This window comes from Falco rusticolus, chromosome 8, assembly GCF_015220075.1.
Source record: "Falco rusticolus isolate bFalRus1 chromosome 8, bFalRus1.pri, whole genome shotgun sequence".
In the NCBI taxonomy this organism is placed as follows: Eukaryota; Metazoa; Chordata; class Aves; order Falconiformes; family Falconidae; genus Falco; species Falco rusticolus.
In genome coordinates, this window is record NC_051194.1 from 1,372,403 (window position 1) to 1,387,455 (window position 15,053).

The following is a 15,053-nucleotide window of genomic DNA, read 5'->3' on the forward strand; positions in this document are numbered from 1 at the left end:
TCAGCGCCTGCATTGCTTTCCTTTGTTGTTCTCATCATCTGCTGCCAGAGCATCGGCTCGGTCTCCCATCAGTACCCATGCGGGGGAACTGTGGCTCCAAATGCCAACTGGCCAGGCTGCTGAGTAACCAGTGAGAGGCACAACATGCAGTATAATTTTCACAAGCATTTTCTCCATGAGGCTACCCACTTACTAAGTGTTATCTTTTAAATGTTTGAAGAGGAATTTAAATTGCCAACAGAATCATTCAAACACCAAAGGTATTGACAGAGAAGTCATATTAGGTCAACTTGCCTCTGCTGCCGAGGCACTGTTGCTCTCCGCTGGGTATTTTCTGATGATTTTGCTAATTCATTTTCTGTTTGTCAGGCCGGCAGGCAGTTTCTTGATTGGAAAACCCTGCATCCTCTGTTGGCAAACTGCTGTGCTTGTTCCCAGTTCCCAGGTGCTCTATGCAACATTATTCTCAACGTCTATAATAAAAACAGAAAACAATTAAAAAAAAAGTGAAGCACATCCCATATTGTGCCTTCTTGTTCATGTAATGTTGCCTGTGCCACTGGAAGTTGCTCATTACACCAGGAAGTTAAGATCTTGTGTTTCCTTTGCCTCACCAACAAGGTGAAATCCACTGGCCCTCGCTTTAGTTTTAGTGAAGCAGAATCACGGTGCTAAATGCTACAGCTGGATTTTATCAAGCAGTGGATAATTTCAGGATCAATGGTAAATAGCTGGAGTTCTTTAGTCAGGTGATTTTCAGGAGCATCTATCGGTAAACAGAAGTCAAATACCATGTTTCAAAGCATGAGGTAGCAAACTGTCAAAAGGAAGCACCTCCCACCACGTACAGTGCGACAGTGGCAGAGGCACGTGCGTGGCGGGCAGGTGCCAGCGGCCGCTGGCTTGGGGGCAGAAGGATGCGGGGCAGCAGCAGGATGCATGATCCGCAGCAGCAGCAGATGTGTTGGCGCACCACAGGCACATGCTGTTTTTTCTCCTCGGTGGTCTCACTAGCAGCAATCACATCTTCATTTTAACCTCTATTTTGGTAAACTAAATGCCCTTCATTATTAACATTGAAGTTTTTGTCATCTGCCATCTGTGTTAGAAATGACCCAATGTTCTGTCCTGGGTGACTGGTGAGAACATGAGACACGGTGTCACTGCATATGGGGTGTTTTCCCTTGGCTATGATGCTCCCAGCACCTGGGCAGCCCCACGGGGGACACAGCTTGCCTCTCATCAGCAGACGTCCAACTGTGCGGTTTCTGCACAAAGCACAGATGCCTGGCCCGCTGAAAAGGGCTCTCGCCTGCACAGGGATCGCGTCTGCGGCTCCGGGTGCAGCTCTCCACAGTTGTCCCTGCACCCCCAACGCCATTGGCTTGTTCCTCGGGCATCCGAGCACCAGCCAAGGACCAGACATGCTCACGGCAGCTAAGATGAGTTTGCAGGAATCAGACAGCTTCTAGTGCTTTCTAGCATTGCATGGCCACCAGTCTTCCCCTTTCACCCCCAAGAAACACAAAGACTTTGGAAGGAAGGAAGTCCTGCCTGAAATTCACTGTATTTAGTGTTCAGCTTTTTATTATTGCTTCTTTTTCTGGAGTTACTCAGCCTTTTTAAAGAAAGCTGAGGAGGTGGGAGGGAAGCGTCTCGGGCCCCATAGCTGTGACCACAATGCTCGTTAGGCTCTGAGAATGCCATGTTATTTAAAGGAAATAGGCTGTTGACATTAGGGGAGATCTGACACCCTCCTTCACCAATGCTCACAAGTTCAGCAAAGGAGAGCCATGTCCTGAGTGAGGACATTTCCTTCCTTGATGTCAAATCCATACAAAATGGTTTTACACTGGTTTTCCTGTGGGCCTGGAGGTAGCAGATCTCCAATTGTGCATGAAAGGGACATAATGGCAGCATAACGTTGCCAGCATGATAAATGCACATCTGGTTTCATAGCTCATGTTTTCTAAAGTCTGACGGTTCAGCTGGAGAAACACTGAGAAGCAGCAGGGCAGAGGTAGTGGCAGGTTAACACGAAGTTCTTCATCCCCATCCACTTCCTACAGGCTTTGATCAAATTGCGTCCCTTTGTTACGTGCATGACAAGTAGCAATGGCGAGATTAATTGGAGTTACCTTATTTCAGGCAAAGTTAGAGCTGCCTTCTCTTGCTCTGCAGCCCTGATTTACTCGGGTGCCCTGTTTTAGGAGACTGCCAGATAAACAGGATTGTTTTGCTGATTTGTTCTTGCAGCAATGCCACAACAGCCTCCAGCACTGCATTTCATGTGCCTCACGGAAGGTCAGGCTAAGGACAAGCACAGATGAAATAGTGAGAGCCAAACTTGACAAGAAAATCTGCTTGTCCTACTTAGATTTAGAGGCAGCGGTCAGAGATGGGTGGGTTCTTTCATGCCCCAAGAAATGGCACATTCATGAAGCGCAGGCAGTGGGTGAGCCTGGTGTCTCCATCGACCAGGGAATGCTAGTGGCTGGTGCTTCCATCACCATGCTCCAGTTTCTAAACTTTCAGACATAGCGGGTCAGAAGGTCAGAACAGGCCTTTGATCCTCCAGGCTGCTCTGCACATCAAGGGGTTCTCCATCTCAACTCTGTACATCTTTCAGAAAACCATCTGATCTTGATTTACGCTTCCAGTGCTGGGGAGTATATGACAGGCACAGTAAGGGCCTAAATCAGAATCCTACCCTTGCTGTTACAAATGGGCATCCCATATCTCCTCTAAATGTGCTCAACTTCAGGTTCCAGCAATAGGCTTCTCGTACACACCCATCTGTGAGCTTCAGGGGCCTCCTATATCAGGCATCCGCACCCCCATACTGGCACTTACAGACTGATCGAGTTGTTAACCTCTTCGACACGACGATCGTGGTGTTGTCCCTGAGACTGAACTACAAGGCATGTTTTCCAGTCCTTTTGCTGTGACTATGGAGGGGGTGGCAGTTTTGTCATCCCCTGGCAACGCAGGCAGCTAGAACCGAAGGCAGCGTGGCAATAGTACAGCAATGTTAAATACATCCATATGTGCTCCCATTTCATATGTCTGCTCACACACCCAAGGACTAGCATCAGTTGTCTTCACCACAAAGTCATGCTGGGAGCTGATGTTCAGCTGATTTAAAATCAGTTTTCCAGAACAGTTTGCAGTGCTGAAGGTATGTCTTTGTTCCCAGACGTACGGGTCTATGTGGGACCCTGTGAATGTGCCGTTTTGTGGGACTGGCCCCAGCCTTCCGCGGTATAGCCGGTGTGCCGCCCTGCCCAGCTGGATATGCTGTACTGGGTGGGAGAAGTTACAGGTGAGACTGGAAGGACATACCGTGCGTTGTCATAAACTCGAAAGGATGGGAACAGGATGGTTGTCTAACACAGAAGCAATGGTGGGGGGAAACACCCCTTTATACAGGGAAACGTTTCACCACAGGCACAGTCGTCATCTGGCGGACTGCTGTGCAGCGGCGTGGTGTCCTCCCTGAAATCCTTTGGCAAAGTCAAACCACTGCAGAGTTAGAAAGAAAAAACATCTGACCCTGTCAAAAGCCTGCTCAGTATTTCATGTCAAAGCCACAAGGAAAGTGGATTCATACCCTCTTAATTTCTGTTGCAAAATGCTGTTGTATTGTTGGAGGGTATAACTTCCAGCAACACTTACAGACGGCCTTCAGCATGCTGTCAGTCTGTCATGCTATCAAACATCACAACTCTGATGAGCAGTTGGAAGTTATAATCTTCTGTGATGGGTTATTCCAAGAATATTTCTGAAATGGAGTAATGCCTTTTGCTCCCAGATTGACTTAGTGCTGAGCAAAATCTATGGGAAGTTCCAACATTTTAGCATGTGGGTTTTTTCCTCCTGAAATGAGCTGATAGTCAAAATGTTAACAAATAATAATTGTGGAACAGGAGTTCTGAAAAGTTTTCTGTGGGGAATCTGTCCCCTCCTTCCTTCTCCCTTTCCTTGTCCTCCAAGAAGGGACTACTACTTCTCCTTCCATGCCCAAGGACCCTTGTGGTGCTGCAGGCATCACTATCAGGTGCAAACTGAGTCACTGAGTCATGAAGTTGTTGGAGACAAAATGTGCCAGAGATAAAGCTCTCAAAAGGCAACAGAAGTAGCATTTTGAAGAGGTTCAGAAGTACAGGTTTAGCACTAGTACAAAACCCCAAATATTCCAATCTAGGTAGAGTCTACACAGCTAGCTGGACCCACTCAAACTAACGAGGAGGAACATGTTCTGGGTTCATGCTCTGTCTCTCAAAATAATCTCTTTCCACCCACCCTGTTTGTTCCCTGCTTCCTGGGTGACATCATCCAGCATCTTCTCCCAAGCTGTGAAGCTGGATCAAGATCTCTGTCACAAAGGCCTGCGCTGTGACACCAAATGCTGATTTGCTTCCAAATGTCAGTCTGCTGTTGTGACTCCCTCTCACTCCAGCCAGTCCCAGGGACCACCAGCTGCTCCTCCCTGTGCTTGCTTTTATTCCTGGATGGGACTTTGAGGACTAAGCTGAGATTTCCTTGTTTCCGTGGGGTTGCACTTGACCTAATCAACCACTGCAGACCTAAAGTGGCCTTGCCTTCAGCCTCCCTGCCCACAGCTTCAGCACTGATGCCCTACAGCAAAACCAGGTGGTGTATCTAGAGATAATTACTGATTACATGCCTGTGATTACATGCTTATCACCAGTAATTAGACGTCAACAGGGTAGAATTATAGTGGATTTAAAGGTACTGTGTTTTTTTGTTTATATGGTGCCTTGTGACTGTGAGGAAGCAAGCAGTGAAATGTATTTTGGCCAGGCTGGTGACACAGGCAAGGCTGCTGTGTGTGCACATTTTCCCTCATGGCTGTCTAACCTCTGGTGTAACCCAGGACATAAGCACCTTAGCTGTGTAAATACCGCAGGAGCCAGGCTGCCACCGAAAGCTCCCCCTCTGCTTCCCTGTCAGTCCGTCTGCTAACACTTCAGAGGAAAAACCATATTCTCTGAACTGGAGTGCTGATGTCTTGCAGGAACTAGAACCTGTGCTTGCCATGGCCAGGACTGCTGCTCAATTTTCATTACTTCAGCTGAAAAGAAACTGGGTTGGGAAAAGGTTGTTATCTAATGATGTGTAAAGCTAAACTGTGCTAACCTGGTCCCGCGGTCCTTATCGTTCTGAGAAAGATGAATCCACTGCTCGCTGTCTAGCAGTGGTCCTGGCTCAGCGTTGGCTGCAGGTGAGTCAGGAGCAATAGCTGAGCAAAGTCTTACTATCTAAGAGAAAGGAAAAGTTGGCTCTAGCACTGCTTTAGGACTTGGCTTTTTCCTGGTGAGTCATGAATTCACTAGGATAAACTGTATTTGGAGACACAAATGGCTGCCAGCGATGTGCAGAGCAGGAGCAGGAGGCAGCCTTACCTGGCAGCTCATTCCGGTGTGATCAGCAGCTGAGAACCAGGCACTGATGAGTGGGTGATGGGCTCCTGGATGCTGACACGGCTTCTCCCTCCCATGCTGCAGAAGGAGCTGGTGGCATCAGGGCAGTGCGTGTGACATCGAGGACAGGGATCACCCAGGTGGCGTGGTCCTGCTCGGGGAGTGCCCAGGCAGCAGACTGGGGACTGGGGCGTGCATGGGACATGGCAAGGCAGACCAAGAGCTGAAAGCTCTGTCCTGTCACGGTAGATTAGCTGAAGAGAACTTAAATGTGCTGTGGTGATGGATACAGAGCAAGGACGCAGCTACAAAGGTCAGAACGCTGCTGGTCCAGAAGAAAGTCTGCAAGTACTGGTCTCCTCCCAAGCCAGGCAGCCAGCCCTGTGCTAACCGCTGAGCTTGTGTCTCCCATCTGTTGGAAAGCAAGGGTGGGGGAGGAATCACGGGAGAGAGATTTATCAGTGTTGGCCAGAGGATGAACCTAAGTCCTGGCTGAAATCTCTGTTTGTTGAAGGAAGACACTGCAGCAGAGAGTTATCTCAATGAAAAGAGATGTTTTGTGGATTTTATTTAAACAAAACCAGTGTCTTTCAAAGTTTTATGCATCAAAGAGAACTCCAAAAAGGCCCAAATGCAAAGATCCTTGTTAGATCCTCAAACATCAGACAAGTCACCTTCTGACCAGCTGAAGGTACTCTAGACATTTTCCAAAGCCTGTTTTTGCAGGTAAACTGACAGCTCTGAGGAATGACAATAAGCTCCATTTGCTTTCAGCTTTAATATACTTATGCAATTCTAACCAGGTTAGTAACAGCCAAAACATATCATGAAAATAATTTGCATTCATTTAATTAGCATAGTTCATCTGACAGTTGCAAAGTTTCAGGAGACCGATAAGTACCACCAGTACAGCCAGGAGTCAGTGACGGCAGCACAAGAAAACCTTGCTGGAGCCTCCTTGCCCTGTGCCCCTGCTGCTCCCTCCTCGGCATGGGGGTCCCAAGGGCACTGCGGTGCAACGCGGGAGCCGTCGATAGGCGACGCTTGGATTAGTCACTCGCCGGTGTGTAGTTTGCATTGGTTTGGTTTTCCAGTGCAGTGTACATCACACGCCTGTGCTGTGCCAGGGCAGAGGTGCGGTGGGGTGGGGGTCTTGGGGCTTTCTGCAGTGGCTCCCAGCCGAGCACTGCAGCCTTTGTCCTGTGGCTGGTGGGCACACTGATGTCAGGGCAGTGACGGTGCATCCGAGAGAGCTGTCGTCCCCCACCGGCACTCAGCCAGCGGTCGGGGTTGTCTGGCAGATGCTGTGCCTGCCATCAGGCACGGGCAGCAAAGGAGAAGTGCCGGGTCTAACTGACCAAACTGTGGCACCACCGTGGCAAAAGGGGCTGTTGGCAAGACCCCCAACAGCCAGTTGGTGTTTTCCTTGTGGCGAAGCCAAGATGAAAGGGGATGCTGACATTTCTGGTAGGGACTGACTTGCCAAGGTCATTTGGACTAAAATTTACCCATCCAAATTTTACTTCCATACCTACTTACTACTGCTTGCTGTCAAAAGTATCCAAAATAATGCTGGTTTCATCTCGCTGTGTTCCGCCTGGCTAGGAGAGTTGGTTTTATCACGTTCTTATTTTAACATTCCTGCTGTAAATCTGGGTTAACTGGAGTGTAGCTCAGTGGAGACACATTTGTGCAAAACTGGCTCACGAGGGAGCAGAATGAGGCTTGCTGTGTTTCGTAACAAAGCTAGACGGTGTTGGCAAATGAAAGATATCTGACTCCAGCAGCCAAGCATAGCAACTGAAGCTCTGAGATGCAGTGGGAAGAGAGAGGAAGGAAATGCATGAGCTCAAGGAACTTCAGGAAACTCCTCAGTGGGCAAAAAATGGTCAGGTTTCATCGGGTATAAAGAGCAAAGGAAGCAGGGCAGTGAAGACAGGCATCTTTCAGCAGACCCAGCGGCAGCAAGCCACACCTCCAGCTTATCTAGTGATATTAGTAATTTTGTTTAGTCTGGATTCACTGTCTCACCAAATTGCCCTTTGAAATCACTGCCAAGTTAGCCCACCCTTAAGGACTGGTGAGCAATCCCTTCAACACAGATGTTAAAATTGATAAACATAGATAACGTCCATCTATGTTGCTTGCTAAATATGTCCTAGGGAAAGGCGAGCACAGCTTATGGACACCCCTTTTCAGGGAACAGTAGAAAAAGGCTTCCGTACTGCTGCGATCTGTCAAATGCATCCTGCCCTTCACTCCTTTGCAAGCAGTCTTGGAAGAGGTTGTTCTGTAAACTCATCTTCAGCTGCTCACACGAAACCCAAGACTCTGTCAGAAGGCCAGAACCCAAGCTCAGATGCATCCAATACATCTGAAAAAGGGGGACTTAGCCCAGGGTAAATCCTGCCACATCAAGGTCAGCGTCAGGCCCGTGGTGTACCCAGGAGGTGGGGGAGCAGAGCAGGTTGTGCCAGTTTCAGATCACCCGGTGGATTCCTGTTTCCCAGGGAAATCCTCACCTTCCCGACTGGGTGAGCTCCCTGGCTGGACCGCGATGTGCCCAGCTGCTGAGGGTCTGGGCCATGGGGCTGTAGATGAAGGTCTCTGCAGGAGACCCCAAAACAAGTGGGATGTGCATGGGATACACATGCAGCATTATGTTCCTAGGGCCAAATGTTAAAGTTCTTAGTAACTTTTGCTTTAGGGGGCCAAAAAAGAGGCGATATACTATTCCAAAAAATGCTTTAAATTTTGCTGTTTTCTACATGATGTATTATTGTTCTGTCCTTTCTCTGTGGCAACTGATGGCAACAGGCACTTCAGTATCAAATTGCCCCTGCATGGTTGCACACCCGAGGTTAAATTTGTGACCCCACACCAGGGGCTCGAAGTGGAAGCCACAGGTATCTCCTACTCCTTTCAGGATGCTGTGATGTCTCTGGGCATGGTTCCGCATTGTTTTCCTCTGCAAAAGGGGATGTAAAGTGTTAGCAGGGGAGGAGGACACTCCGTTCCACCCTCAGCCCACGTACCAGTGCCAGCTGAAAGGGTGAGACAATAAAAATGTTGCCACCTAATCCCCAACAGTTTTGGAAGACTAGTTTAGAAGGGGTAGGGATTATCTGTCTTTATGGGATTACCGTGTTGCACAGACACTATATTAACATCAATATTTTGTCTTTATAAAATGAGTTCATACCCACCTTTGCTGAGGCTGAAGGGGCTTTGCCTAACTTCTGGCTTGGTTCTTTCATCTCAGCTGCTTTTATTTCTAGACCAACGGCTTGTCAGTGCCACACCAGAGCAGGCGGCGGTGAGAGCAATTAGACTGACTCATCACACCGCAGGCTGGTTCCTGTTTAATAGGGAACTGTGCACCACAAAATACCATTGTGCTGACTGTCACCACTCCATGAATTTTACCAAGTATGAAAAAACAGAGACCAGAGAGAGAGACACCGATGAACAGATAAAAAGCCAAATGCTTTTGTGCGGGAGAGGCTGGAACCCGGGGTCCAAGCTGCAGCATTTTGGTGTGGGCACTTTGCAGAGCACAGGTGAGTTGTGAATGTCAGTGGCTGTGAACTTTCAAAACACAGTGAAACGTTTTGGACTGGGAAGCTGTGAAAGGCAGCACATTAGTCACTTCCCTAGGAAAGCATATGAATGTTGTATCTGTTCATGATAAACTTCCAGTGTCTGGGTTTGAAATCAGTCTGCACCCCAGATGTGCTAATGCCTTAACTGCAATATAGCTTTCTCATAAAACATACAGTATTTGAAGAATTTCAGACCCATAACCGCCAAATGAACCACTCTCAGTCTGTGAAGCTAAAATCCTTTTCCTTGTCCCTACATTTGCCCATTACTACAGATTTGTCTTCGTAGAAAATGGAGAAGGACATGGCAGGTTATTTTTGCAGTGTGGCCCTTCTGCTTCACTGTGTTCGCCTCCTACCATTGCACTATTTCTGAGGTATTCATCGTGATATGGAAGTGAGGACTTGCCTGTGTCACACACAGATATGTGCAGGTGGTCAAACAGTTTTATGTACAATATCCATGGTATGTTCTTACAGGCTCAGACTAAGTGACTGCCCATCATTAGGGTATTCAAATCCTTCACTCAGTGCCTGGGCTAGCTGATAAAAAACCCAGTAATGGATACCAAGGTGACCTCTGGAAGTTTCTGTGCAGAGAATATACAAACAGAGGCTTGTCTTTCCTGCCAAGCTGGAATGCTGAATTCTTCTCACAGCCCCTATCAGTTAAGCAACTGCAACTGTACCCGCGGGTTTACCTGGGGCTTAAAGGGAGCACTTTGAGGTGCTGGCCATGTTAAAAGTTCCCTGTTTCATATATGAAGGAATCCAAACTGCTGTAGGTTGTTGTCATTTTATTATAATACTCAGTGGATATTGCCACCCTAACCTCATTCAGTGTCTTCATTCTCTGGAGTTACATAACACCAGTGCTTCCAGCTACGCCTAAACCCAGCAGCCTTGCCTGGTTCAGGATGAAGAGCTGTATGCAGGGTGCTTCCTGAGCATCACCTCTGCAACTCATGACAGCTCAGGGGCACGGGAACTCCAGCTCACATAGCTGCCCATTGCTTTTCTCTGGCTTTCCTTATAAATGTGTAAAATGTTTGCCTTAACCCTGTGAAGGAGTGTGTACTTCTTCTGTCCTTCCCTTTGAAGCTCCAGTTTATTTACTTAGGCTTGCACAGTAACAGTTCCTAACTCATTAGCATTTTTCCTTTGAGGATTGCAAAGCACTTTCAGTGATGATGAGAAAAGGACCAGAGAGGTCCAGATTTTCTCCGCAGAGCTTCAACCAGGAGAAGTGGGGTGCTGGGGGCGGTGCGGGCATCAGCAGGGTATACTGCAGCTGAGGAAACATGTTGTTGGGATCATGGCAAGGAAAGCCCTAAAACATGCTGACTGAGAGAATTACAAGATACTATGGTTCTCATCCTGGAAAAATGTTTCACAGGTTCTACACTATTTATTAATGCTATTTATGTAGTTTAGAATGTTTACATGCTTTTAAGTTAAAGATAGTATCACAGCTTGCAAACTCAGGACCTACAAGACAGTTGCAGCCAGTGCTACCTGTCAGTGCAACCTGTTGCTTGGGTTTCATCCAAAAAAATATTTTTAGGTACCTAATGAAAACAGACTGATTTTCCTGTGTGCCAAGTACTTCCAAATCTGCCTCCATTTGCCCTCCTCCTTTTTCAGTGCTAACACTCTCCTTTAATCCTACAAACCATTCAGTTGTACTCTCTTCATGCCTGAACAGGAGCTCAGGTCCCTGACTTGGAAAATGCTGTTGAAAAACAGCGAAGTTTTTTTGCCAGCAAAATTTCTGGAAGGGCAGTGAATTCCCCACTGAGGGAGAAAGGCAGTGCTTTCAGACCTCCTTTATCTATCTCCAGGAAGTGAAGCTTATTATGTTTCCCCTGGACCATGCAAAGCAGAATAATAATCTTGTTTTGTAAAGTATGTTTTGTGTCAGGTTAATGTTACTGAACTTCTGGGATGGTTGAAAACATACAAAGAACGTACAAACAAAAGGCTGCCAATTCCAGAAGCTTTTCCATTCAAAACTCGGAATGCACATAACCTAATTAGGGCTATTATAAAGAAATAAAAATTAATGAGCCATTATTATGTGACTCTTACTGCATTTATATGGCAGTTTGTTCATAAAGGAAACAGACTGCTCAAGACCTGAGCCTTGAAAGCAACTGGGAGCCAGCAGCCGCTAACAAGCCGACGTGTAGCTCAGCCTCCGAGATGCTCTGACCTGTGAGAGTGTTTTCAGCAGAGCCTGAATCAAGACCACAGCAAGAAAGCACACCAGGAGTTTCTGCTGCGTCTTTAGCAGCGGGGAGAAGCACCTTCCCCTCCAAGCAGTACTGACAGGCAGCCTCAGGCAGCTTTGGGTGTAGCTGCTGGGCACTCAGGCGAAGTTTCAGAGCAAGGTTAGCTCATGAGAAGGATTGCACGTCCTCCCAGCACAGCAACTTCCCTGCAACAGATGTCTCCTGTGGGTGGGTACGGGCTGCGCATCTGCAGCGCAGAGGCATTCTGGAGCCGTGAGATCACCGCTGCGCGGCTGGCTGCGGGGAGGAAGCTGGTGGCCACCGTGGTCATGAACTCGCTCCCGCTGTGCTGGCGGATCCCGATGTCACCCACAGAGCAGACCACAGTTAATGTGCTGCCAGTGCAAAAAGCAGCGAGCAGGCACAGCCCTGCGTGTCACTGCCACGGACCTGGTCTGCCCCCTGCACTGCTCAGGCCCCCACCTTTACCTGGTGTCTTGTTTCTGCTGAACGGAGAGGGCTTTTCTTTAACTGCTTTTACTACTCACAGTGTCTCAGTTCTTTATGATACGAATTGAGCTATACATTCAGACAATTGTTAGGAAACCAATTCCAGAACAATTTTTAGTGGCTTTCTTCCAGTTTCCAACGCAATGTCAGATTCCTAGCACTTCAGTCATTTTACAGTTGCTAAGGCCAAGCAATGCCAAGTTTTGCCTTTCACAGTTTTGGCAGTCAGTCTTTGTTTTTCTGCTATAATTTTCATTAAAAAGTTTTTGGTCTGATTTTTATGAGAGTAGCTCATGATTTCTTTGGGTCTTGTGGTCATATTTTAAAATGGGTACCAGAGGTGAGAATATTTTTTGTCTAAATTTGTAAAACCACAGCTTCCCTGTCACATATTTCACACTCAAATACTAAAATGATGGACACGGACACTTCCCACCCCAGGCTTCACCCCGGCTTCAGGGACCACCAACGTGCCACCGCAGGGTTCCAGCAGGAAGGCTTTGCTGCCAGTTTCCTAACCACCTCCCCTGGACCCTTGGCTGGGCGGTTATCTCTGTGGCACCTCCGTAAATCGGGAGCATCAACTCATCCAAGCTGTTGCTGCTGCTCTCAGCAAGATCAAAGCGCATCCTTGTTGGTGCCTTGTTCTGCTGAAACCCAGCCACAGCGCAGTACTGAGCCAGCGTCCAGCTTCAAACCCGCCCAGGGAGAGGTAAATCGCTGGATAATGGTCTTGTTGTGGGAAATCCTGCAGCGCAGGCTGCCAGTAAGGGCTTGTGCCGGTCCAGTTATGCCCTGCTGGAGCGTATGCCGACACCTCTCACCTGCTCACTGTCTGCCCGGCTCTCGCACCATTCCAGTCTCCTTTCTCCTCCACAGTCCCAGGCTTTCGGGCACTTGAAGACTCGTTGCCCAAGAGCAGCTTAAACTGCCCATGAGTAAGGGGAGGATGCCCCGTGCCGTGGGGGGGCTGGGGAGGGGGTGCCCGGTCGGAACCAGCCGGTCCCTGGAGGTTGCAAGGCTGCTGGTGGCCGTTGCTGTGGCAGTGGGGAAATGGTAACAGTCAGCTGTGCCTCTGCACTTAATAATGCAATTTCATGTCCGACATCAGACAGGAATGCAATAACTCAGCAACTCTGCTTCAGGAAGCTAAAGGAAACCAGATGAAGCTATGCAATTTTTTTACAATATCCAAATTCTTTCTGCAAGTCACCTTGTTTTATAAGAATTAATTCTCCTCGAGTCCTCTGAGGATCAGAATCTAATAAAAGTGCATATTTGTGTGATTTTTATTTTTGGCTTGGCATGAGACCTCTGGACGCTCTTTATTTGCAGAACAACACTGTCTTATGAACCGAGTGAGATTCACTCACTAAGTCTCAGCTTTTAACCCAGCTTGCCAAGATTCTTCCCAGTAGCTATGGCATGCAGTGATCACCCATTTACACAGTGAAACACACACCTCAAACACTGCACTCTTAGAGATCCCAATCTCATGATTGCCGGCCTCCACTCCAGCAGATTAGTTGCTAGACCTCAAAACCCCATTTCGTACAGTCTGGCTAATGCTGTAATACATTTATTTGAATACTTAAATGCTTATCCTAGTTTGTGATTACTTGCTTTTAATACCATGTTCTTTTTTCTTTGCTTTTCTCAAAAATCAGGGAGAATGTGTACTAATATACAGTGAATTATAAGCCTGAATGGCCTAAGATTTTCACCTGAATCATTTTTAGAGTCGATACCCATGTGAATTTTAATCTGTGAACAGATAAGTATAACGTAACAGTCATTTACAGAGTCTGAAATTTGTACATTCTTTTGGCTTGCTATATATGTTCCCATGTAGATAAAAAGTATGTATGATCTATGTAATAGAATTTATAATTACCACGCAGGTTCATATTCTGTTTTTCCATAAATATTTCAGGAGCAAGCTCCAAGTCAGGATTATTTGGTGAAGATACTCATGGACCTATTGAATAGCAAAGACAGGCAGCCGCCTGCAGAAAATCCATCCATAGGAAACATGGTGGCACTTGTCAGTTGAAGTGGTATTTACAAATCACCCTATAGTCACCTGTAGTGAGGGAGGAATACGGCACATCCTTCCAACAGCCAGATGGTTACGCTGTGTATTATCAGTCAGGATGAGATATGCATTCACGTCAGCAGTGAGTACCATTTCATGATTCCTCAGGTGAGAGAATATTTTAAATCTAAACCAAATGCTGCCATCTTGCCAGGGCAGAGTGCAGAGCCCTTCTAACACCAAGCCTGGTGTTGGTCCGGAGACAGAAGGACTCTTCCCCTCCCAGCCCCCTGCAGTATTTGGCGCAGAAGACGCACCCCGCGCATGCTGCCACCCACGAGCCGTGCCAGACCGGCTTCAGGCTGGGCACGGCGCTGCGGGCATCGCGCCTGGCAGGCGGCAGAGCCACTGGCGAGCAGCGGGGCAGAGGTGCCGCAGGTGGCGGCTGAGGGCCGGTGGGTCCTACCTGGCCACCGGTGGTCCTGAGCTGGCAGCGAGTGGCCCCAGCACGTGCGGCCGGGGTTTGGCTGGCAGGGACCAGGACACGGTGGCAGGATGACTGGCGTGCACAGGAGCCACCAGCTTCCCAGCAGTCTGGAGCTCATATAGGCAATTAAGTCAGGCTTATTGTTGAAGTCAGCATTTTTGACTGGAGGCACTGAAAACCTATTTGACAACTGCATCTTGCCACATCCCCGGTTTTTGTTATTAATCTCTGCAATTGCCTTACCTTTACTCCTGTGGGTAAGAGATGTCCCCAAGGCATGAGTATAGATGGTGTACCGGAGTATGAAGTTGAAGAGCTTGAACTACCTGCTCCTACCAGGCTCTTGTGGCTCCAGTATGGGTGTTTCTCCTGTGTCGGAGGCAGCTGAGGAATTCAGACAACATATAGCATTAGGGTCCAGGCTCTGGTTGGTGTTCAGTTCAGTGATGGCTGTGGAGCTCAATCGGTTTCTGCATTTTACCAGATAGACTGGTATAGGATAAGGCTAGAAGTAAACAAATGAATTTTCATTAATTTGGGTAAGATGGGAAGTGGAGCAGATGCCTGCATCTTGGTCAGGACTGCTGATTTAAAGCACTGCTCATTCTAGGTAAGAGCTCCAGTGTCACCTCTGCTGGAGCTGCTTTGTCTCCTGGCCATTATCGTGTGGCTAAACCTGGAAATAAACAGCACAGGGACATGCTGACAGCATGGATTAGGATTGTTCTTAAGGTTAGTGATCTG